We start from the raw sequence: 26189 nt of genomic DNA on the forward strand, positions 1-26189 counted from the left end.
CTGCTGTTCTCTAGTTCAGAGTTACAGCTTTCTCCATGTCTTCTACGATGCAATATGATGCCTGTCATGGTTACGAAGGACACCATGGTTAGATCCAACGTCATTTACATCTCGTATGTGGGACAGGCGTACCGTGAGGGCTTTGATTTATCGCTGTGTGTGGCATTTTGTCTTCGGCACGTTAAAAAAAAATCATCACATCAAACTTAATTTCTCTAACTTTTGACTCAATAAATCATAAATCAAACTATTGGAACAAGATTATTTGATAGGGGCGACTTATAAACTAGCCTGTTCACGATTCGTGTGACCTAAGATAAAGGTAGAACCTTTACCAAACAAGCAGCCTCTCGTGCTCGTGAGCCCATCTGTTCAATATTTGGACATCACTGCTTCCTAATAAACTTAACAAATACACCATCTTCTTACTAAAAGCCCTGGAGTACCTCTTGGTCCCATTACAGGAAATTATGTAACTACGAAATATGCAAATATTTTTGCCTATAAAGTGGTTAGTCTGGAAGCATATGGAAAGAGCTGAGTTACAGAGAGGAACGATAGGAATGTCAAGTAGGGAAAATGTCTATCTGTGTGTTATTTCAGGAATTAAACATTTCCAAGTTAAACAACTGGCAATAGGCCGAAAAAATGGAAGTACAGAAGTGCTGACCACAAACGACCAGGTAGGGTTAAAATCCTGAATGACAGGAGCCGATGCACCTTAAGATAGGTGGTTACCTTATCTCGCCATCAGAACCCTAGAGAAACTGTGAAATTGCTAGCGGCCACAGGTAGAGCTGAATTTTCACTACACGTAGAGCCACATGCCATTAATTCTAACGGAAAAGTTGCTTATAATCAAAGACTTTACAAGTCTTTGATTATAAGCAGACAGCATCGATTAACATGGTTGTACGTATGTTGGAGGGGGGGGGGAAATGTTTCTCATAATATTGATTGTAGTGTATGGAACCATGAATATTGTTATATGCAATCCTGTTTGTCTCTTTTATGGAATTAGTCCTCATTTTCCAACATAACACTGTCATGAAGCAAGATTGCGAACCGTGATTGAAAGAGAATAATATCGGAACATGGCACTGGCCAGTAGAGAGTCAACAAGGCCGAGACGACCACGCTTCGTTAGTGCAGTTTATGAATGCTTTAAAGGAGTAGGGCTCAACACCACAAGCTTTCTAGTAGAACCTAGTAGCAAGTCCTCAACGACGTATTGACGCAGCCATTACGGATAGTGACGTGCTAACACGCTATTAAATTTTTTGAATAAACACATTTTGTTCATAATTACAAGTGTCCAATGATTTTTGGTGGGATACTACATGTAAGGTTTAAAAATCTAATTTCCATTTCTGTGCGGAAAGTCCGTATCCACGTGGACATTTCTAAATTTCCCGTTAACTTTCTTAATAATTCCAATAATTTGTTTGCTCAAACTGTCATTTACCTCACTCGCTTCAAGTCTTTGTTGATTCCTTTTTTTAAGGTGTATATGCGTCGGCTTTGGTATTCCTTGTCAGAGGCTTTTTTATTTATATTTTTTTAAATTTTATTTCTTCCCTTAAATCTTTAAAGTAGTATTAGATTGGCTAAATTATGCAAGAAAATGGACTTTTACGGCGAACGCAAAAAACAAAACAAAATAAAACCCATTTTCCAGATCACTCGTACTTTTTCGCTTAGCATAAAAAAGTGGCTATCCCACCGATTCGCTCTTAAACTCTCCGCCTCAACCACCATGGTAAATAATTTATTCCGATGATCTGTAACACACTGCCCCAAAAGTAAACTTTATGGGATTTAGCCTTCTATTAAGATTTTATATTTGTGTTCTTGTTTCGGCTAGCAGGGAAAATATACCTCCTTCATTTATTTTAGTGATCCCATTCAGGGCCTTATATACCTCAGTCACGTCCCATCCCCCAAGAGTTTCAGTTGCCAAGCTTTGTGTCCTTCCAAGCCGTTCTTTATTTAGATATCAATTGGTACCAAACTTGTTGCCTTTCTTTGAACTTCTATCCAGAAATTACCTATTTTTCTTCAGGTGTGGCCTCCTCATCTGAATATTATTTCAAATCCTTCCCTCTACTTATAATGTTCGTATAAATCATGGACAGGACAGCATGTGCCTTCCTAGTCGCCTATTTACACTGCAATTCTGAAAACTTCGTATCTGATTGTACTATAATCCCAAAGTCTTTTTCGTATTAACTCACTTTTCTCTCTCCATTTCTCTCCATCCGAGCTTAAGTAACTCTTACAACTTCTGTTCCTCAGGTGCAGAAGGATACATTTAGACAGCTTCAGTCCATATCTGCAACTGATATAAGTCATTTCGAAGTTTATATTCCAACTTTCCTAATAGTAAAGTGACCAGATCCGTAGTATTCCAATGCGGGACATAGATTTTATAACTGCCCTCTCCCACTCAAAAACAATGTACACATATATTTTTTATTTATAAAGAAATATTCACATACAAAATATAAATTAAATACATATACTTCTTTGAACTAAACTTATAAAATAAAATATGACACTTCTTAAAAAAAAAATTAAAGCGTGTGTACCCAGTACGCAAAAGATGTTTTTTGTGAAAACATCCTTGGCGTGGAAGAGCTTAGCTTAGCTTAGAAGAACTTGGAAGAGGTTAGCGAAATTCATTTGTAGAATAGTATGACGTTAAAACCATACTTCCTTGGTATGACGTCACAATCATACTTCCAGCAGTAGTAATAATCAGTACAAAGCAGTAGTAATCAAACTTCCTGCAGTTACTACTGCTGGAAGTATCATTGCAACGATACAAATATTTTACGACAACATTTGCATTTCCGTTACATTCCATTGTTATGTGCCGCTATAGATTTTTTTTTTTTCGTATCAATAAATAAAAGTAAGCACACCTTAACAATGCAATTAACTGCCCGATTTGTGAAATATGGTCCCGTTTTTAAGAACGTTAGCATTATATACATAATGCGCCTATTGCCTTCACCACGCCTGCCGCCAGCTAGCATGCAACAACTCAACTCTCAGGACGGATTTTCATGAAATTTATATTTGGACCTTTTAGAAAAATTTGTTGAGCATTCCAAATATCATTCAAATCGGACTATTAGAAATGATACAATTATTTCTTTGTCCTTCCGTCTGCATGTAATAACTCTTCCCAGTGGATAGATTTTAAGGAAATTTTATATTTCACTCTGTAAGAAAGATCTGTCGATCCTTCCTGTTTCATTAAAACCACACCAATGGAATTCTAGCAATTATTATTTTATTTTTTTGGAATACTGTATATATCACATGGGCTATCCGTATGCTGTAGTTGAAGCACTGGATGTTGTTTGCTGACATGGGCAGAAACGAAATTTTCTCTGTTCATGCATAACTAGTGCTTTTTGCTGTAAATCGTGAAATTTGCTAATGCGCCCGAAATGCTCCGTACACACTAACTACCTTCCCCCCCCGTAATTAATTTCATATTTTTCAGCGCCGACCGGGCTAGCCGAGTGGGTAAAGTACCTGCCCGGCAACCCAAAGGTCGCGGGTTCGATTCTCGCCTCGGGCTTGGATCAAAGTACTGCAAAAACCTTGGGAGGTGCAATATGGCCACAGAAGCCGATGCGCCAACAACTACCAAAAAAAAAAAAAAAAAAAAAATATTTTTCAGCACGTGCAAACCCCAGCAATTGATTTTTGCTGAACCGCATAATTATTCGTATTTTAATCGATGGATTTTAGCTGCAGCTGAAATCCTCTGCCTTAGTGCTAGTTAGTTAGTTATTTGGAACCTTAGCAACTAAGGCCATATTGCTCCGGGATATGCGGTGGTCATTCCTTGACCTTTCCGCATCCTCCGTATTTGGTGGTGACGGGCTCGAACCCTGGTCTAATCAAGAAGCGTGTGCTACGCACTGCTGCTGCTCCTTCCCACCTGGCTACGGAGACGCCGCCTTAAATAGACTGCCCGCAATCCACCATAATTATGATTGTGGTGGCGTGGCTGCCCCACTAACCCCCTTCCCTCAAGAGTAAAGTCCGCAGCGAAAACGCTGCGGAGTTTAGTCTACTCGCGTCCCTAGCCCTATCAAAATTTCGTGTACCTCTCGTCGCGAAGGGCGGTTTGTCTGTTTTGAGGGGAAAACCGGAGTCAATCCCGGTGAAAAACCTCGCGACCACGGTTTGAGATCGCCAAACTCAATGCTGAATGGAAAGCCCCTGGGAAAATTCCCCTAAGGGTAGTTAGCCGAAATCGAACCTCGACTAGATATTCAGTAAGCCGGCAACGTTGCCACAAGGCCTACCGTGACCCCGTTCGTTATCACTTTAATTTCAGTATTTTACATCACATTTTACACCAGTAACGTGGGTAGTGTGACGTGTTTGCTAAACTTCCATTGTTAGGCGCCGCTATAGACGTTTTCATATCAAAAACCAAGTACTGTACATATAGCCTATATTTGCGCTTTTTTTTTTTTTTTTTTTTTCCCCACATACACTGGTGGTAAAAGAAAGTGCATCACCTAGGAATTTCACATTTCTAACCCTTTTTCGGGATGGTATGTTACATTAATGACTAGCATCACAAATAGAAATATAAACAAAAGATATTTATTAATAGTTAAGGCAAAGCTAAGTAATATTTGACTGGTGCTCTCAAAATATTCCAAAATGAGCATTTGCAACCTTCATACAACAGTTTTGTTAAACACGACAATTGTGGCTGAAATGTTATCAGAAGCCCTCAATTTGCTTCAGTTTATCATTTTAAATGGAAAACAAAATGAAAAGTTCACCAGGTGCAAACTAATATTTAGTTGAACTGCCTCTGGCCCTGATGACAGCAGCACACCATCGAGGCATTGACAAGACCAATTTCTGAAGACAATCAACTGATAGTTCGTGCTTCCAAACACGAATTATGAAGTTCACGAAGGGTCTTTGGTTTCTTTCTGGCAACTGCAGATTCCACACGATGCCAACAGTTCTCTATAGGATTCGGGTCCGGGCTGTTTCTTAGGCAGCTAAGAGTTGTAATGGACCGTTCTTTCAACCATTTTTTTTCACCTGTAACAAATGAAAACACATTACTGTCGAACCTGTAATGCAGAAATGAAGCTAAAGTAACTACAGAAGTGCCTACTTACACTTTCTGCCCATTGACAAGGAGTAGAGTCGTTCTGAAAGATGCAGTTACTTCGCAGGTTGAAATGGTCTCTAATGGTTGGCAGCAATTTGCCTTCAAATATAGCCAGGTATCCATTGGCATTTACGGAACTTTTTATAAACTGCAGGTGACTTACTCCGCGATACGAAATTCACCCCACATCATTTGGCTGGTAGGGAATTTCACTGTAGGCACCATACAGTCTGGGGTGGTATTCTTCACCACGTCTACTGCGAATCGTTTGTCTCCCATCAGAGCCATGCAGGTTGAATTTCTTCTCATCCGAGAAAATAACTGACTTTCACTGCTCGTGGCTCCATTTGACATGTTCCTTACACCAAATTAATCGGGCCTTTTTAATTTTTTGTGTGAGGAGGGGTTTCTTCATAGGACGAGGGGCTACAAGTCCATTTTTGAAGAGGCGTCTTCTGACTGTTACTGCACTTGCTACAACTCCTGTATGTTCTTCCCATTCTCTTTTCAGTTCAGACGAAGAAGCTTTACGATTTTTAAGCCATAAGCGCTTCAAAACGAAGTCCTGTTTTGGCGTAGAGATTCGTTTGCGTCTGGTTCCTTTTTTCGTATCAGCAGAACAAGTATTCTTGAGTTTGGAAAGAAATCTACTCACTGTCGACTGATTACAAGACACTCTATAAGCAATATGACGGGAATAACATCCTTCCTCATGTAAAGCAACAATAGCACTCTTTCTTCGTGGCGTCAACTGCACGCAACTCGCCATCCTGACACAAGCAAGGAATGACTGCAACTCTTGCAGAGCGTGCTTATATAGCTGAAAGTAACAGCTGATGCAATATTACGTCATCACTTATGCTTGTCAATCTTATCTGATGCAATCTGTAAGAAATATTGCCATATACATACTTACGTTATTCGGACGATAATTACAGTTTTAGGGTGTGATGCACTTTCTTTGAACACCAATGTATATTTGTTTTATTTCACAGAAATACCTAAATAATATAGGTATTTCTGTGAAATAATAATACATATTTTAACAATATAATTAAATATTTTTCCGTGGAGTGAATTTTTCTTAATTCTTCATTATTTGCTATATCTTCGTAAAATTCTTCACAAGAATTAGCAAAATTACACATAACTTGTACCATCTATGAGACAAAGGATGTTGCAAGGATGCAGAATAAAATGAAAATGCAAAATCTTGATTCATGATGGAGGCTACATGTCCAATCCGGGACAGTTTGCAAAATGCGGAGCAAACGACACAAATCTGGGACCATCTCGCATAATGTCTGGTCACTTTACTAATAGTGAAATAACATTCCTTAATGATAATTAAGGAATATGGTAATATACCTTAATTAAAATGAAAATGGTATCAGTTGTTGGAGTTCATAACTCCAACTGATACCATTTTCCAATTTTACCGTCACAGCAGCAAGAGATGCTGAGGTTTTTGCTAAAAACAAATGAACAAAAAAAAATAAATCAATGAAATATTTAATTTATTTTTTTAACTCCGGGACGACCACAGAGTCAAAGGAGCTCACAGAAGAATGAGAACATCACCGTGTTTAGCAGTCACGTGGGCTTGAACCAGGTCAATTGAAACGCCCATACAAATTTACTCTCGTGTTTGATCACCGGCCCACAACCAGCCGTGATAACTTCCTCTCCCTACTGCCACTTCTCAACGTCCCTTTAATATTCTAACGATAGGTGGTAAAATCTTAATTATTGTAAGAATAAAATCCTTCCTTCATTCTATCTTAAACTCTCGCCTTTATCGAAACCTTGTTCTCCAGAGAATATGGGAAGGTCCGTTTAGAACGAGATAAATCATGCAATAAAAATTTTAAAATATACGATAACTCGATCTTACATCTGATAAATGTTTCATGTATCGCTGTATAACAGCAGTAGGCAATAAATGGATGTTGATTGATACTGAGGTTCGTATTTGTTTAGCGAAGCCTGGCAGAATTTTATTATAATTCCAATTTTCAAAGCGTTTCCCACATACAGTGGAAACTACCATACCGTGAGGTCCGCCCTTTTGAGCGAAGGGAGAAACGACTCGTTTGGTATGGATAAAGATCACGTGGGGCTTCGGTCATCTGGCTCTCCTGAGTTTATAGTTTTGACATTGGTCACACATTTTTTTTTCTTTCTCTTGTTTTCTGCACTTTATATTCAAATATTTATTATTCAGCGTAAATTGGGAAGTAAGAACAATATATGAATATAACTTTGGAAAAGAAAACCTTGACAAGTATAAGAAAGTTTCCTGAGAAATGAGGATTTTAAGCTCATATCAACGCTTCTTGTAGTAAGAAAAACTATAAAAATTATTTTAGTTGTTGAAAAAACAAAATGTTATATGATGTTGAATTTTAATAATTACAATCTCATGATTTAGCAGGTACTAAATATCTATAACTATCCACATTCCAGTAAATAGTTCTATAACACAGTTGAGTTAAATCACGAGATAATTGTTACAAGTCATTTAGGTTTTCCGATTCTCATAATTGTTAGCTTAATAGTCAAAAATTACCGTATTGCTGAAGTTTGCTCACAAAGGCGCACCATTACTTAAAGGAGACTAGAGAACCTCGAAATTTAAAAAGTGAAAAAATTGATTTCATAAAATGCTTTTTTTTTTTTTTTTTTAAATTTTATTTTGAGAGATGGACGATATCATTCCCCATAGTGTCTCCTGGTCGCTGTGCCACTGCTTCCTCCAATCAGTGGCGTATCCAGGTAGCATCGTAAGGGTGAAGGGCATGGCGACCAGGATTTGAGGATTTTTTTAAGAACGGCTCCTGCGTTCTTTTTCTTTAATTTCAATTTTTTAGCTAAGGGGACTTATGCCCCTTCTGCCCACCCCTGCCTCCAATGAATATATCTGTTGATTTTTATACCAGCTCTTTTTTCGATTTGTACTGCTATTAGATTCATTACACGGGGAATGAATTTAATGTAATCTAATTTTTCATTTTCACTCCACATTATTATTATTATTAGCCATATGGTGCAAGGAAGCTTGAGGCTTATGGTGCACCAGCCAAAAAAAAAAAAAAAAAAATTTCTGAATTACCCCGAGAGAGAGAGAGTCAGAAGTAGAAGGGAATCACCAAGAAAGAGAAGAATGTTGATACCCTGGGTGTGCCAAGCCCATACTCACCAGATGTGAGCCCCTGGGGTTAAAAATCATCATGGCAGGGGGTGGGATTCGAACCCACGCCTCCGAACAGATTGGTGCCTTAAACCAGCGCCTTAGACCGCTTTGCCATCCTACCGTTTTGTGTTTGTGTTATACAGGCAACCCCTCGTATAACACGGTACTTCTACAACACGGTTTCGCTCTAACACGATTGATAAATTCTGGCAATCCTCGCACAACACGGTTAGAGAATTTCGGCAAATCTCCATAACAGGGTATTTTTGAGCTTTTGTGCGGGGGAAACCCTGCTATTACTGTATATTAGATTTAGTTTTTCAACATTTTTATTCTTTTTGAATCCCCGCTGCTGACTCGCTAGTGAAAAAAAAAAAAAAAAATATATATATATATATATTGAGAAATCCCTGTGTTTTATTTTGTTGGGAAATCTCCGTGTTATGTTCTGTTGTTCTGTGCTATTGAACTGGTAGAAAAATCTAGATTTCAAAGTTTTATTACTATTGGATAGCACGCCAGGCTATCCAAAAGATTTAAGTCATCCAAACGTTGTACTAGGTTAACACAACTTCTTTCATTCAGCCATTATCAATCTTTAAAATTCATTATATCAGAAAATCGTTACAATGGATTTTGGAAAAAAATTTATTCCGAATATATTGAAGTAATGGAGGCATGGAAACATTATTTATTTATTATTATTAGATATATGGTGCAAGGAAGCCTGAGGCTTTTCCTGCACCAGCAAAAAAAAAATAAAATAAAATAATAATAATAAATAAATAAAATCCTAAGTTCCCAGAGAGAGGAGGGGGGGGGAAATCACCAAGAAAGAGAAGAATGATGATATCCCACTCAGGATCCTGGGTGTGCCAGCCCATACTACAAGATGTGAGCCCCTGGGGTTAATTTCTCAATTGTGGACTGTATCAGAATCATAGCTTTATCGCTCAAAGAAGTAAAACCGTCAACTTTAAATGCGTGTGGAAAAATGTATGGACAGAGTCACTTCATTCAGGAAATATGGTCGAACTGGCAGAAAACGGAATCGGTGTGATAGTAGAACTTGTTACGTCGGAAGGAGGGAAAGGTTTTGATGATATGACTACTGAAGCCCTCGTGGGTAGCACATTTGAAAAAATCGCCCTCATCCCCACACCGGGTGGAAAAGACTTGAGATCGAATCCCGTTCATGACGGGGAGAAATTTTTATGGGTATTTTTCACAGCGTGGCTGAGTTAGTCGGGCTCAGGCAGCATATATTTTTCTTCCGGAAACTGTTTTTCCATCCATCAAAACAGAAAATCGACCTCGGGACACGCGCAATTTATAGACAATATACGCAGAGTAACATGGCCTTAGTCGCCGATGCTCCTAAAAAAAACAAAAAAAAGTTTTTTTGTTTTTTTTTCTACCTCTTTTTATACCAGTAGTTCTTGAACGTCTTCAGTATGATTACTGAAGACGTTCAAGAACTACTGGTAGAAAAAGAGGCTGGCGAAGTGGATTTGGTGGAAATGGCATTGGAGGTAAAACCAAATCAATTCAGAGGATGATAGCGCAGATGAAAATTCTAAACTTCCAAATTTTAAGCAAAAAAGCATACGGGAAAGCATAATTTTAGCCAAGCAATTAGAATCTTATTTTTTGAATGCAGATTCTTGAAAGAAAGAAGCCCAGAGTTCAAAAATGCTTAGTTCCATACGATGAAATTCACAAAAATTTATTAAGCAAAAGCAAATAAACCTAGATTACTGATTTTTTTTTTAAAGAGAGCAGAAGATACACAAAATCTAGAATGCTGTATTTTTGTTAATATTTTATTAACGAAATAATGTATTTTTGTTAGTTATTGGAACGTAACCCCCTCGCCTCCTTTTGTACTTTTTCTCAGTCCCGTATAACACGATTTCGCACAACACTACATTTTATAGGAACCTAACGACCGTGTTATATGAGGTTACCTGTATACATATTTGTGATACCGTTATGAGATTATCACGAACAGCGTTAATTTGTTTTTTGTAAAGTGCTTTATAGTTTTTTTTTTATACGTTTTTTTCCAAATTAAGAATTGATAAAAGGATAAACCTTATTTTCCAAATTAAGGAGAGAGAAAGAGAGGTAAAAAAAAATTATCATGGCAGGGGTGGGATTCGAACCCACGCCTCCGAAGAGACTGGTGCCTTAAACCAGCGCCTTAGACCGCTCGGCCACCCTACCGTCCGTCGTCGCTTGACTTTAATATCTTGTAAACTATTAATATATCTATTATACAATATTTGGAATAAACAACATTGTAAACATTAAACGCAATGCAATAAATAATTACCTACAAATTATTTTGGAGAAAGCACTGAGCTTGTAAAGGGAAAATGACGGAACCACTATTTTCACTCCATTGCAAATTTTTATCATAATTGAGAAATGAAACTTAATTGTCGTTCGTTCGATCCCTACTTGTAAATGCCCTATTCTGCATTTAATGGTAACTGTCCCCCCCCCCTTGCATTTACGTATAGATAAACTTTTTCGTAGTCGTATTGCAACTAAAAGCTCAACGTCACGATTAATTCTTTATACTGAACTATATTCAAGTTTGGCCCAAGTTTATCATTTTAATGAAGCGCATTCCCAGAATTTATAAAGGAAGTGGGGGGGGGGTCGAAGAGCTAGCAGTGTTTGGATAATCTTTATCCTGTAGCAGTGAAAAAAAAAAAAAAAAATTCCACATTTTTGATCGGGAGCGGTTATTATTATTACTAGCTACATATCGCAAGGAAGCCTAAGGCTCGGTGGCGAAATTCCGCACAGGCGCACGAGGCGCGCGCCTGGGGCCTCAAATTTCAGGTCTCAAAAAAAAAAAAAAAAAAAAAATGTTTCATTTTAAATTTTTACACTCATCTTTATTACCGTTATAGAGTAAAACTATAATTTAAGATGAGAAGTTAGTAAACTCTTATGCGAATATCCCTACATATTATATGAAATATCTATGCGAACTAAGTGAATCTGAAGTAGAATACATATTATCATTAATGCTTAAATTAAACACTTTCAGTTTTTTCCTAGTGGATGTAATTCCACGAGTGAAGAATCCTGTGACGATATTAGATTTGTTGGCGGAGGCAGTTCAAAACTATTCGCAACTAATTGGGAACCAATAAGCAAGCGCAGTAGTCTTTTAAAGCCTCTCAAATCACTACTGCGCTGGCTCACATGTAACGGAGCATCGTCTTTTTAAATAGCTTTCCGAACTAACATTTCACTCACGAATCTGTTACAAATTACTCGAGTTTGGTGTTTTAGTGTAGCAGTATTTTTGTTTTGTTATCAAGTAAGCATCTGTAATATCTTATGTAATGTTTTAAGTATTTATCAAAACTGAATTGTTTGACGAGGCGTGACATTTATAGCAAGTGATAATTGGGAATTAATTTTTTTAATTCCCAATTAATAAAATATGTATGAAAGAATTGCGCAACCAAAATGATTAAAACCGCAACACCAATTTAGACCGCGTGCTATAGTAAAAACGTGCGCGTGGAATGCACACTGTAGTGGTACCGAAAATATTTAGGGGGGGGGGCCTCAAAATTGAATTGCGCCTGGGGCCTCTAAAGTCATAAATCCACCACTGTGAGGCTTATGCTGCACCAGCAAAAAAAAAAGTTACCCCGAGAGAGAGTCAGAGGGAGAAGGGAATAAACAAGAAAGTGAAGAATGATGATATCCAACTCAGGACCCTGGGTGTGCCAAGCCCATACTTACCAGATGTGGGCCCCTGAGGGTATATGATCCTAACTGAGACTGCCATTGATAAAACCGGTGGGTATAATGATGGTGTGCTGCGGTCCATTTTGAGCTCTGTTATAATTACTGAATAATTTTTCATTAAATGTTATGGAAGCAGGTAAAACTCCCGATCTTCGGTGATATTTCGACAAACGAGTAGGAACAAAGCAGTGATTGGCAGGTGCCACTTACTGCTTTCCCGCCCACTGTCCTCCTAAGTTGATATGCCTAGGGTGTTCCCCCCTGTTTTTAAATCTGATTTTAAAACATCTTTGTCTAAGAAAGGATTTACGCATCGCTGACCGCAGCGGAAATCAATTTTTTTTCTTTTAAAATATGCAAGGCTGTCATTGAATCAGGTTGTCGGCCAGATATAAGCAATCAGAACACACCCTGATTTATGTTTTAATAGGTAACCCAAATAAATTCTTTTTATATATTTCAGGAGACCTAGCACTTAGGATCATAAAAATTTAAACTATGACAATATTGTCATATTCCGTGAATTTGAACATGAGCCGTCGGTATTAATTATTCGTGCATTGATTTGACCACTCTGTACAGTCATGCTCAGAAGTGGCGCTAGCATTTGTGCGCCTGAGGCAAAACCTTTTTGTGATGCCTAATTCATATCGTATCATATCTTAACATGCATATACAAGGGGTTATCAAAAAGTTTGTATCCTGACCTAGATAAAGTATCAGTAGGAAGATGCCGTTTTTAATGTAGACATGTATAGTATCTTGTGTAGGAAGGCACCCAAACAAAAGTTCAACTCCGCCTTTGTATATTGTGATGGTTACGGAGCACTGTAACAGGCCATAAATGTGTGTAAATGTGTAAAAATGTGCCTGCCCAGTGTCCGCCTACACCATGGGAAAGTAGGCCACAACTATGCCTGAACCATGGCCAACCTCAACAGTCATGCACTGAATGTCAAAAGCGAGTTTGGAAGGCGCCTCTGTAGCCAGATGGGCAGGAGCAGCAGTGCGTAGAACACACTTCTTGATTAGACCGGGGTTCGAGCCCATGACCACCAAATACAGAGGATGCAGAAAGGTCAGGGAATGACCACCACATATCCCCGGAGAAATATGGCCTTAGTTGCTAATGCTCCTAAAAACCAAACAACAATGAGTTTGAAGCCATTCAAAAGAACTCCGTGCCAGCAACAATATGCGCACACGCACACGCACACACACACACACACACACATTCCCAGGAGACAGGACAGCAGAAGACAAAGAAATAAAGAAGAGAATAGTAGAGTGGAGCCCGGAATCTGAGGAAGGAAACTATGGTTGACAAAGTGGAGTATCGAGCAATGATCAAGTTCCTGCATTTGCTGGGCAAGAAAACTCAGGAAATTGATGAAAAAATGAAAGGTATGTGTATGGACAGTGTAAAGCTGTGTATGGGCAGAATTGTCCATCCTATGACACTAAAAAAGTGGAAATGGGAGTTCCAGTGCGGTGGTACAAAGGTTGAACAGCTGGTGCTGAGTGACAATTTATTTCATTGCAAATGCAGTGGGAATTTGTTGTGGGTCTGCCCATAGCATTTTACATGACCGTCTGCACATGTCTAAGGTCTCTGCATGATAGGTTCCAAGATTGCTGATGCCTTTGCCGAAGCAATGTCAAATGCAATGTTTTTGCCAACTGTTGGATTTGCATAATGTGGATGTTGAGAACTCTTTTCTGATCTAGCACCATGAGAGGAATGAAGAAACCATTGTGCGGACACTGCTTTGATTCATCTCAGGAAGTCATCAATGAAGTGGAATTGTGGTTTCAGGAAAAAGTGCAGACTTCTATGATCAAGGCATTAAACAACTGATCCATAGATGGGAGAAATGTGTTATTAAATATGGAGAGTACATAGAAAAGGATTAAAGTTCCTGTGAAGTTTCACCTTTCTAGGGCTATTATTTCTAGGTTAGGGTACGAACTTTTTGATACTCCCTCGTATATGCAGTAGCGCATCTAGCAGCGCCTATTTTTGGTGGCACCTGTGTCACATGCCTCACTTGTGCATCCCTAGTGTCGGACCTAGTCGTGCTCAAATAGTTCTTGATTGTATTTTCTTATTGAGCTGTTTGTGATAAGTGGCTTAGCAACCACAGCTGTGAGGCTTTAGTCATCCCATCCACATTTTATGCGCATTTGAATGTTTATGTGAGAAATCGCTGCTTTTGTGTCCCAAGAGGCAAACTCCACACACACACACCTCTATTTCAGAACATTCCTTTAAAAGTGGCGGGGGCTTTGTAGTGATCACACATAATTTATGTAATTGATTTTTTGAATAATTATTATGAGGAAGTACACTGTTTCTCTTCATGAAAACCCTATATTTTTCAGAAAAACAAGCATACTTTTAAAATGATGCATTTTATAATTAATTCTGTTCTTATTTCTGGAATTACTTTGCATAATAGGCACAAATAATATTTTTAGAAACAGCAGCTTCTTATCCAAAGGAAGAATATTCTTTTCAGACAACCTAATTTTTCCAATGCAGCGTTACAGAATGACAGAAGCCAAAGCTAAACATCAACTGGAAAATTATACACAAGCAAGTGCACAGCACAGTTTATACACCAACAAAGGTTTTTCCTTTCAAAGCAGTTATTCTTCTGTAATATCCTTACATAAAGAACTCCAATTAGTCATTTATTTTTCATGAAAAAAATCTCTTGTGTAACATACAGGATCATACTTACACTTCTTGGGACCTTAGCTTCTGATTATATTTAATCTTTTCTGATTAAATATAATCAGAAAAAAACAATTATTTTTACCAATCTGTTTTGTTTTTGAATTTGATCTTGTTCCCTCTTTTGTTTAGATGCTCCAGTTTTGTTTAATTGCTAAATTAACCAAATTTCAGTTTTAAGATTCTTAGCTTATATAGATTCTGAAATCTATGGGTAGTCCAAGTAAAATAGTTTCCGTAGAACAGTGATATTCAAATTGGGTTCCAAAGTTTCGCAAAAATTATAATTTTCGTTTTTTTTTATAATTAAAAAAATGTAAAAAATGTATTAAAATACTACTTACACCTGAGGAAAAAATCTAACATATTGTAACAACAAAAACAGTCATATAACTGGGTTCAAATCTGAAGAAACTGATTTACCACTGAAGGAGACAAAACTGATCGATTTATCAACTGATAAGTAAAAGCGAAGTATGAAGAACAAGAGCTACTTGATTTTTGGATTTGAGTGTACAAGGAATACCCAGAAATTTCTAAACAAGCAATAAAAATTCTTTTGCCTTTCATTATGACCTATCTTTGCGAAAGATCTTTTTCCACGTATACAAGTACAGAAACAAATTAGATGCCGAACCAGAATGCATTTGCAAATAACCTCAATAACTCTAAATTTTGACGATATTTGCAAATGCAAGCACATCCAAGTCATTGTATTGGCGTAAACAACGACCAATTACCAATTTTAGATGGTAATAAAAATTTTAGTTTCCAGTAGGGCATATAATCATTATTTATTGATTTTGTATTCTATATTGTCAGTTATTATTATATTGAATACATTTATTGAAGGATAAATTTTTATACTGTTGTTTCTAGTTGGCTTTTATGCAGGCTCAGCTGTTGTCGTCGTACAGATCCTTTCTACTTCTTCTCCTCACCATTATAATAATAATTGTTTTATTTAGTAAGATACATATTATGATTCTAAAAATTAAGTCAGTTATGTACCTAAAAACACATTAAATATTATTTCTGTGGAATCCTACTCAGTTAGAGACAAGGGTTCTGTAGATGTTGAAAGTTTGAAGACCACTGCTGTAGAACAAATAAAATTTTGCATATAACGAACGGATTTCGAGAGACCTGGGTATTTGTTCTATTGTTTGCACTTCTGGCCTTTAGGCAATAGAGCTGGTGCTGTAAATGCATGAATTAAAAACTAATTCATGCATAACATTCCACAATTTAATGGTGGCCGTAACACATTTACAACCGCTCTCCCACATACTGTACCGAGAAGTCGCGCTGGTCAATTGCTTTCTTGCGTTCCTAGCCAGTAGAAAAGTTTAAAGCATATTCACAATGCGGATAATACACCGTGGTCAACCTGTGTTCTGCTGTTACATCCGATTAGAGAATTAGAAATTAATTACACTTATTCTGCCAAGTTTCTCTCACTTTGGCAGAATCCCAATTATCAGTTGTCTCATCTCACTTGTCCTAATTATTACACTGTAGGATTCCTTTTTCTTCAAAGATGGTACTTATGTATATGTCCATTCTGATATTCCCTGTTAGAGAGAGAGTAATTTGGAAACTCTTTTTGATCTTCTCTGGCTTAAAATCTCTCCAATCCTGTCAAATTCATCTGTTGTCTCTACTGTTCTCCCAACTCCTCTAATCACTTGGAACTCTTTTGTCTTCCTTTTTCTCCAGTACAAATTTCCTAACAATGATAACACAGATTGTTAATTTTCCTACCAGACAAACTTATTTTCAACCATACACACCTAGCACTCTGATCTTTTTTTCTCTTTAATTAGCATTAGCATTAGCAGAGGCATATGATGCAAGAAAGCAAGCTTATTCAGCATCAGCCAAAAAAAACAAAAAAAAAAAAAAAAAAACCCACTCCCATTTCACCCCTCCGTTCGTTCGAAATACCTGTCCAGTTGAGCTTTAAATTTGTTTAGGCTATCAACTTCAACAACCAGTGATGGAAGTCGGTTCCACCAACCAACCACCCGCTGGCCAAAGGCAAATTTCCGCACATCTATCCGACATCCGTCCTTCCTCAATTTGAATTTATGCCCTCTGAGGTGATTATTCTGAGAAAGATGAAGAATCCCATTGGCATTGAGCATGCTCAAACCATTCAAAGCCTTATACACCTCTATCAGATCACCTCGCCGGTGCCTAGTCTCCAGACTCTGTAATTTGCAAAACTTAAGCCTTTCTTCGTAAGAGCAACCCTTTGTTCCATTTACTAATCTTGTTGCCCTTCTCTGTACCCGTTCCAGCAGCTCTACATCCTTCTTGAAATGAGGCCTCCAGACCTGTATACAGTACTCAAGATGTGGCCTTACCATTGCCTTATACAAGGGAATAATCACCTCCTTATCCCTGCTAGAAAAATTCCTGTATATCATTGACAAGACACCATGAGCTACTCTTGCAGCTCGTCTGCACTGCTCAGAGAACTTCATATCTGCCTGCACAATTACCCCCAGGTCCTTTTCATTCTCCACCACTGTCAGTGTAGTACCGCAGAGTTGATACGTTGCTCTGGGGTTACTGTTTCCCATATGCAGCACTTTACATTTGTCGATGTTAAACCTCATTTGCCACCTCTCAGCCCATCTGTTCAACCTGTCCAGATCCTGTTGAAGCAGCATAGCGTCAGTATTGTCCTTAACGACCCTGCCAACCTTTGTATCATCTGCAAACTTGGACATTAAACTTGATATCCCATCATTAATATCATTCATAAACACCGAAAACAACAACGGACCCAACACTGAACCTTGAGGAACTCCACTAATAACATTAGTCCACGTTGAGCAGTGTCCATTGATTACCACTCTCTGTCTTCTGCCACTCAACCATCCCCTTATCCATAGCAGCAATTTGCCTCCAATGCCACACTGCTCCAATTTGTGCAGCAGTCTTCCATGTGCAACAGTATCAAAAGCCTTTCTAAGATCCAAATATATAATATCAAAGTTATTCCCTGCATCCAGTTCTTTTGTGACTACATCATAGTATCCAATCAAATTGGTCAGGCAAGACCTGCCCTTAACAAAACCATGCTGCGTCTGAGCTATAATTGAATTCTTGTCTAGATGATCCTGCAGTGCTTCTTTAACCAGTGCCTCCATTAATTTACCTGGAACAGAAGTTAAACTAACAGGTCTATAATTACTTGTGTCAGCCTTTGAACCTCCTTTGTGAATTGGGGTCACATTTGCACATCTCCAGTCCATAGGTACCTCCCCTGAGTCCAAGGAAGCTCTCATAATTATGGCTAAGGGTTTGCTTACTTCCTTTGCTGCCTCCTTTAATATAACTGGATAGATCCCATCCACCCCAGGTGCCTTTTTTATGTTTATCCTCAACAATCTCTCCTCCACTTTCCTCTCAGTTATTACAAAATCATCCAGCTCACTGCCAATGTTTACTTTACCTACATCATTCTCCTTCCTGAATAACTCCTCATGCGTGAATGTAGATGCAAAATACTCGTTTAGATTGTTAGCAACCTGAGCAGGATCCTCAACTTTAATAACCCTTTAAGGTATATGGTTGAGGTGAGTGATCCTTTAGGCAGCTCAGATCATGACTTGGTCATTAGTGTCTTCTCCAATGGAGTCTCTGTTGTGGCCATTCTCAGCCTCGTGTTGTAATATTACAAGAACGCAAAACGGAATGATCTGCGAGATTTCTGTTCTTATTTTCCTTTGTTGGATTACCATTTTTAAATCTCCTGGTGTCAATGAAATTATTCTTGTAGGGATGAAATTCTTTATTCCACACTCCACCTTAAAATTTTATCCTTTATCTGAACCTTGGTTTTCTAATAAATGTGTTAAGGCTGTTCAAGATAAGAACGTTGCAATATTGCATCCAATGGTTCATTTTCTGCCTAGTGAAAGATCAACAATTGTAAAAGTTATTATCCAATCCCAACTAGATTTTGAACAGGTTAAGTGTAAAAAATTCACTTTTTGTCCAAAAAGTAGTTGAGCATTCTGGTCTCTTGCCAAAGCTACTGGCCACAACTTTTACCATTTATACTGCCAGCTCTGTTAAAACCTGATGGTTCTATTGCCTCTTCAGGTAAGGATAAAGCTGATTTTCTAGCATCCTACTCTTTGGCTAACTCTTGTATTGATGATCTTGGTAAACCACCTCCTACCATTCCCCAAACTCTCCACTTAGTGCCTGTGGCTTTTATCAAAAGGATGTCAAACAACCTTGAAGAAACAAGAAGCTTCCAAGTCCTGATGGCATCTCTCTCTACTTGCTCTCAACTCCTTTTTATATTTTCTTATGCCACTGGTTTTTTATTTTGTCTCCTTTTCATATTAGTGTTTTTTATTCTGCTTGGAAATTTGCTCACAAGCAGCCAGTTCCTAAAGAAAGAGTGACAAATCCTTCTCATACAATTATCGTCCCATTGCTCTTACCTCTACTGTTTCCAAGTAATGGATAAATCCATTAACTGCCAACTCTAAACTATCTCAACCTTCCATTTGATCAATAATCACCAATATGGATTATGCCAATGTCAATCCATTTGTAATACATTGAATAATATAAGCCAATCTGTGGCAGATTCAATGGAAAAGTTGGAAACTCAAGCAGTTGCCCTTGTCATTTCTAAGGCTTTTGTTTGTTTGGCATATAGGTCTTCTAAACAAAGTAGGCCGCCGTAGCCTAGTGGTCAGGCACGCGGGTGGGTGCATAAGTACACGTGCCTTGAGTGACCGGGGTTCAAGCCCGTGACTACTGAATACGGTGCTGTTTCTTGTATTCTATCTATCTTGTGAGCTCCTCTGACCGTTTGGTCGTCCCGGAGTATAAACAGAAAATTTATTTATTTATCTATCTGATGAATTTCCAACTGTGGTTTTTTTTTGCAGTTGGTTATACAGTTTTTCTCCCTGACTGCTCACTGCACATGATGGTGGATGTATTCTAATTTTTCCACTAATGTGCTTGGTCCCCAAGGTTCAGTTCTCTCTCCCACCGACTGGAAATCCTATCCATAGTTTTGCTGATGATAGCGCATTGCATTCTACTTTCTAGTTCGAGAAATGTTGCCCAGTGCAAATAGCTCTTCAATATCCACTACTAATTCCTTAAATTCTGATTTCCGGTTAATTCTCCAATGAGGCAAAGATAACTTATTTTCAATCCTTCTAAAACTCAGTCATGTCTTTTTATTTTCTCCTAAAAAAGAGTCTAATGCTCCTATGCTTATCTTCAATGACACTCTGACCCCGAGCAAAGATCACATATTTGTATTAAGGATTCTGACTTCTGATTTATCTTGCCTTAAAGACAGCACAAATATTGCTTCCACTGCATCCAAAAAACTGGGTTTTCTCTTTCACTCTTGGTGTTAAATTTCTTCTAAACAACTAGTATTTTATGGTAGGGTCAATTTGAGATTCATACAGAGTGCTGTATGAATCTCAAATTGACCCTACCATAAAATATTGTTCCCACATCTAGGATGGTGCCCCCAAAATCTCTCTCACAGGCTTCTACACTCCATGCAAAAGAGGGCAGTTGGGTTAATTAATGACTCATCACTTAGTCTCTCCACTTTTCATAGATGTACTGTTTCTGCTGCATGCCTTTTCTAGAGATATTCTGAATTGGCATCTATAATTCCAGCTCTCTGTCTTCTAAACATGTGCTGCAACCAGTCAGCATCCATTTACTGTCCAATTTCAAACTCACAAAACCAACTTTTCTTCATTTATCCCTTCAACTTCCATTTTCTGGAATGTGTATTGTAATAAAAGTCTAATGTTAACAATTGCCTTGTCTTTCCAACCTTCAAACCCAGACACTATGTACTTCTTAAATTAACAGCTAACTCTTCAATCCCACCGTATTTCTTTCTTAATAAGGGCAAGTTCAAATATCATCTAACCTTGTGCATACATCAAGAAGACAAAGGTAAAAAAAGAAATATTTAGCATAAGTGATGGAGCAACTATTATAAATTCATTTATATGTTTTAACATCAAAATTTGAAATATTGCACTTAATCTAATGATGAATTTTCCCTGAAAATGCTAATTTTTATAAAATGAAAAAAATTTAACCTTGATTTTGACTCCAATAAATTTTTATTTAACTTCTGTTTAAAAAAAATGACCAAACTGTGTAAGATTGTCAATAGTACTTTTTAGGAATACTTAATAGTTTAAAAAATTTAAGATGGGATACAAGTTTGAGGTGAAAAATATGTATGTGTGTGTGTGTGTTTTTATAACATATATATTTTTATACCTATTATGACATTCAACAGCACTTATTTTGGCAATTTGATAGTGTCGAATCTTGTCTCTTGCATTTTCTAATTTTAGTAGCCAATGTTTTATTTCTGCCACTGCTTTTGTTATATTCCAGATTCGGCCTTTCATTTTTCAACTTCCTCTTTGCTTTGCTGTTTCTTTTTAAATTTTGTTTCAACATTCGTGAATCTGCTGCAAAAACATTGCTGAGTCACTTCCTGATAAGCTGAGGTTCAATTATAGGACCAGTCTAATTTCTGTGTTGTGAAATAACACTCTGAGGTTGTTCAATTTTCTTGGACTTTTCAAGAGGAAATATTCCTGTTACTTTCAAACTATAGATCACCTTTCAGTTTTTCATAGCAGATAGGTGTATCTCATCTCTTTATTTCTGATGGTCTTCACAACTTTAACTGTGGAATCTCTTACCCAAGACTTTCTTCAAGGCATCTGTAGAACTGTGTGAAAAAAAAAAAAAAAAAAAACAACCGAAAAAAACTTTATGGTAAACTGCATGGTAAAGCTCAGAAATTTTTTTTTTTTTTTTTTTTGTATCTGCTACTCTTGTATCCTTGTTATTAAGGTGAAAACTGAATGTGGCCCACTGGATCCAATGGTGCTGATCGCTGGTCTACTAAAGTTTCCTCACTCTACTCATTTTGGGCACTATTTAAACTCAGTACCAATTTAGTTATTAAAAAATCCAACTGAATTTGCTTCTTTGAATCCTTCTTTGATTGTTATCTCAGGGTGGCAATGGCAAACCTTCAAAAAAAAAAAAAAAAAAATCATGTGCTAGGGGTCATCAACCATTGGGCTACATTCAGTTTTCACCTTAATAATATATGAATAGGAACATGGATTTGTCCTAAGTGAACAGGGATTTTATTAATTTTTGTGAAGGAGAAAGGCCGATGGCCATTTATTGCTGGGTATGTGATAATAATTTGAAACAACCAACAGTTTTCAGTGGTGCAAAAAAAAAAAAAAAAAAAAAAAAAGGGATTGGCAGTTCACTAAGGGCTTGGCTTGTCCTGGTCATAGCAAAGTCTTATTCATCAAGCAACTGTTGAAAAGGTGGACAATATGATATAGGCTAATTAATGTGTAACTGCATGTGATAACAAGAGAGCTATCCTCCATTCAAAAAGATTAGTTCTGTTCCTGGGGCTGAAAAGGTCATGTTAATATTCTTCTTTGACGTAAGGTGTACTTCTTATAGACTGGTTGCCCCACAATATTTTATAATAAATGCAACATTATGGTAAAACTGTCAATAATTACAACAGATTATTAAGATTAAATGGTTCAGTGAAAGAGCAAAAGAGCTCAGTGAAGGGTACAAATTGTTCTTTAGGGGAGTGGATGAGAGAGGAAGAAATGGAGTAGGTATTGTAGTTGATAAGGAGTTAAAAGATGCAGTGTGTGAGGTTAACAGAAGGAGCGATAGGATTATGAGCATCAAAGTGGAAGTGGGTGGACATTTGACCACAATAGTATGTGCATATGCCCCGCAAGTAGGATGCGGGGAAGAAGAAGAAGAAAAGGACAGTTTTTGGATGGAAATGGATCAAGTGGTCATGGCAATACCTGAGAAAGGGAGGTTGATTGTTGGGAGCGATTTAAATGGACATTTAGGAAGAAGCAAGAGAGAGGAAGGAAGAGTGTATGGAAGGTGGAGTATTGGGGAAAGAAATAAAGAAGGGGAGAGGATAGTAGAACACGCAGTGGCATTCGACCTGGCGATAGTTAACACCTACTTAGAAAAGAAAGAAAGCTAGCTGATAACATTACAAGAGTGGAGAAAGGACAAGCCATATTGACAATATCATGTGTCGTAGGAGACATCTAAAGGAAATGAGGAACAGCAAGGTGATAAACAGAGAAAGTGTCTGCACAACATAGATTGCTTGCGGTCGATTGGGAAGTTGCAGTGGACAAAAGTAGGAAATATTTAAGACAGAGGGAGAAAAGGATAAAATGGTGGAGATTGAAAGAGGAGGGTTTGAGGAAGGAGTTTAGGGAAAAGGTGCTAAAAGGAATAAAGTTACTGGAAGATGTGCAAGAATGGTGGAAGTTAAATAGTTGTATCATAAGGAAAGTTGGAGAAGAGTTGTTGGGGAAAACATCAGGAAAGGGGGTGCCAGAGGAAAAGGAGCCTTGGTGGTGGAATGAAGAAGTGCAATCAGTGATAAAACAAAAGGAGATGAAGAAAAGATGGGATTTAACAGGTAGCTAGGAAGATAAAGCAGCATATAAATTAGCAAACAAGGAGGCAAAAAGGACTGTGGCAAAGGCGAGGGCAGTGGACGAGGCCTATGGGGAACTAGAAAGGAAAGGTGGAGATAGGCAATTGATGAGAATAGCCAAAACGGGAGACAGGGCATCAAAGTACTTCTCATCAATAAAACAGATAAAAGATGAGAAGGGAGTGATCAGGAGAAGGTTAAGGAAAGTGGAAAGACTATTTTAAGAAGTTATTAAATGAGGAAAACCCAAGAGCATTATGCGAGGATGGAGAAACGAATGAAAGAGTAGTGGAAGGCATAAGCAGGAAAGAAGTGGAAAGCGCACTAAGAAAAATGAAGAGGGGAGAAAGCAGTAGGTGGTGATCAGATACCAGTAGAGGTATGGAGAAGTCTGGGAGAAGAAGGGATCGATATCCTATGGAACTTTATGGAAAAACTGTGGCAGCAGGAGAGGATACCTGATGAGTGGAGGGAAAGTATACTTTTGCCAATCTATAAAGGAAAGGGTGATGTGCAGGAATGTGGGAACTACAGGGGAATAAAGTCAATGTCTCAGTCGATGAAGATCTGGGAAAGAATTGTGGAAGGAAGGATAAGGCAGGCAGGAGACGGAAATAGGAGAGGAACAGTTTGGTTTCATGCCGGAAAGAGGAACAACAGATGCGGTCTTCGCTTTAAGGCAGGTGATTGAAAGATACAGGGAGATGCAAGTAGAGTTGCACATGGTGTTCATAGACCTGGAAAAAGCATATGATAGTGCCCAGACAAGAGGTATGGAGATGCATGAGGGAGAAGGGTGCATCAGAAAAGTATGTAAGGCTTGTGAAAGAAATGTATGAGGGAGCAGTGACTCAGGTTAAGAGTAGTGTAGGTATGACTGAGGTGCAGTCCAACTTCTCTGTAGAAGTTGGACTGCACCAGGGATCAGCTCTTAGCCCATATCTGTTTGATCTGGTAATGGATGTGTTGGTGAGAGAAGTGAAGAGTAGAGCACCATGGAGTATTCTGTTCGCGGATGATATCGTACTGTGCGAACCATCCCAAGGAAAGGTAGAGAAGAAATTGGAGGAAAGCGTTAGAAGAGAGAAGCATGAGGATAAGTAGAACAAAGACAGAATATATGGTACTGAATGGAGAAGATGGGAGTTCTATAAAACTGCAGGAGGAAAAGCTACCATCAGTTTTGAAATTTAAGTATCTGGGATTGAACGTTGAGAGGGATGGAGGATTGAGTGCAGAAATACAGCATAGAGTGCAATGTGGATGGTTGAACTGGAGAAAGATTAGTGGGGTGCTGTGTGATAATTAAGTAAATTGTACAATGAAGGGAAAAATGTATAAAACCGTGGTTAGACCTGCATTGATGTACAGTGCAGAGACATGGGCAATTACAAGGGCTCAGGAAAAGAAGATGGAAGTGGCAGAGATGAGGATGCTAAGATGGATGTGTGGTGTAATGAGGAAGGACAGGATAAGAAATGACTACATTAGAGGTACGGTCATGGTGGGGCCTCTGAGTAAAAAATTGCAGGAATCTAGGTTGAGGTGGCTTGGACATGTGGAACGAAGAAGTGAGGAGTATGTGGGGAAGAAGTGTGAAAAGTTGGGGGTGACCGGGAAGAGGAAGAGACCTAAGCTGAGATGGAAAGACAAGGTGGCAGAGGATTTAAAAGAGAGAGGAAGCCCATGATAGGGAGGAATGGAGGAAAATAATTAAGGACGGAAATGCCGACCCCACATAAACGTGGGAAGAAGGTGAAGATAAAGAAGAAGATTAAGATTAAATGACTGAGCACATTAATGCATGGCATTGTCTTGTTTCTCTGGTATAAGTGGAAACATCTCTCACACTACTTAAAAAAAAAAGGGGGGCATCATTTTCACTTAGGTAGTAATCCAAAACAACGATAGACTCGTTTTGCCAACTAGCAGAATTCTATGAGGGCAGTTCAATAAAGAATGATCATAATTTTTCAAGAACAACCATACTGCTTGCTACTTCTGGCTGAGCTGTGGAATTTAAGACAAACCCAAGCTACATCAAACAGCAACTTCACAGTTGATTTGACCACATGGTGTGATCTCTGTGGCCCAGTAAAGTTTATGCGTGTTCAGTTTTGCGTATGTAACAATGGATGACACACAAGGAAAAGTATGTGCACTCAGATTTTGTTTCTGTCTTAAGAAAACACCACCCGAAGTGTATGAAATGTTAAAAGAGGCTTATGGTGAATCTATGCTTCCATATAGCACAGCTTGTAGGTGGTTTAGAATGGTAAAGATGGATGTGATTCAATCGCAAAAATCAGCAGTCCTGGAGCTCCAACCACTGCTGTTACCACAGAAACCATATGCACTACTACTTCTGTAATTGTGAAAGTTTGTCGTATAACAGAAAGCAACTGGCAGAGATGTTGAGAATATCAGTAGGAAGCACACACGGTAGTCTCCATGACCATTTGCATATGACACGTGTTTGTGCACACTTGGTTCCAAGCCTACTCACTCCTGAGCAACAGCAAGTTCACATGAAGGTTTGTCAGGAGCTGCAATGGATGATTATTGAAGATGGTGAGGTTCTGCATAAGGTGGAAGAGACATGGCTTTATTATTTCAATCCAGACAGTAAGCAACAGAGCTGCTCTGTTTGGAAGTCTATGTTATTGCCAACACCGAAAAAATCAAAAGTTATTTGTGGCTTCTGCAGGAAAGGTTATGGTCATTTTTTTTTTGACATTCAAGGAATGGTTTC

The 26189-nt window shown here is 38.2% G+C and overlaps 1 non-coding gene across 1 annotated transcript; it reads right to left on the minus strand.

The window, feature by feature from the left end:
* Positions 1 to 10501: 10501 nt before the first annotated feature.
* Positions 10502 to 10583, minus strand: TRNAL-AAG (transfer RNA leucine (anticodon AAG)). The gene has a single exon. It is a non-coding gene; the product is annotated as a tRNA-Leu (tRNA).
* Between the last annotated feature and the right edge of the window lie 15606 nt (positions 10584 to 26189).

Source organism: Mastigoproctus giganteus, chromosome 1, assembly GCF_048544385.1.
Source record: "Mastigoproctus giganteus isolate SK-2022 chromosome 1, ASM4854438v1, whole genome shotgun sequence".
Taxonomy (NCBI): Eukaryota; Metazoa; Arthropoda; class Arachnida; order Uropygi; family Thelyphonidae; genus Mastigoproctus; species Mastigoproctus giganteus.